The sequence below is a fragment of the Dendrobium catenatum genome, unplaced genomic scaffold (assembly GCF_001605985.2).
Source record: "Dendrobium catenatum unplaced genomic scaffold, ASM160598v2 fragScaff_scaffold_156, whole genome shotgun sequence".
NCBI classification, from domain to species: domain Eukaryota; kingdom Viridiplantae; phylum Streptophyta; class Magnoliopsida; order Asparagales; family Orchidaceae; genus Dendrobium; species Dendrobium catenatum.
Genome location: NW_021318618.1, coordinates 7691962 through 7692619, shown reverse-complemented (window position 1 = coordinate 7692619; position 658 = coordinate 7691962).

Sequence of the window (658 nt, the reverse complement as noted above, 5' to 3'; positions counted from 1 at the left end):
GCCGGGATGATCAAATGTCGTCTCTGTTCATCTTAGGGAACGATCTACATCGTACAATATGAATGGTCAAAATCAAGGCATCGTCCAGGATGAATTTCAGAACGATCAAATATCATCTTTGTTCATCGTATGGTACGATATACATTACATTGTTTGATGAGACAAAAATAAGGGATCGTTCAGGAGGATCTCCGGGACGATTATAATTCGTCTATGTTCATCTTATGGTACGAATGTGTTCGTACAGTATGATTTTTAATTAGTAATTAAGCTTTAATTTATTTCACTAATCACGGGTTAATTTAAGTAAGTATTTAAAATAAATTGTACAGTACGAAGTTATTCGTACAGTACGAATGGTTGAGAAAAACTTACTTAAGTTAATTTGACGGCTAGGATTTTAAATTTGGAACACATCGTACAGTACGATAGTATTCATACGGTACGATTTATTCACAGAAATTATTTTATAAGCTCAGATCATACAATACGAAATAAAGTCGTACAGTACGATCACCAGAGAAAGAAAATCTATATTTTTTACTTTTAAAACCCTCTCCCCTTGTGTGTGCATGGCTGCTCAGACTTACATGCAGTTTGTGGCCAGACTCAAGAAAAAAAAAATTACATTGTTAGACTCATACTCTTAATCTAACCA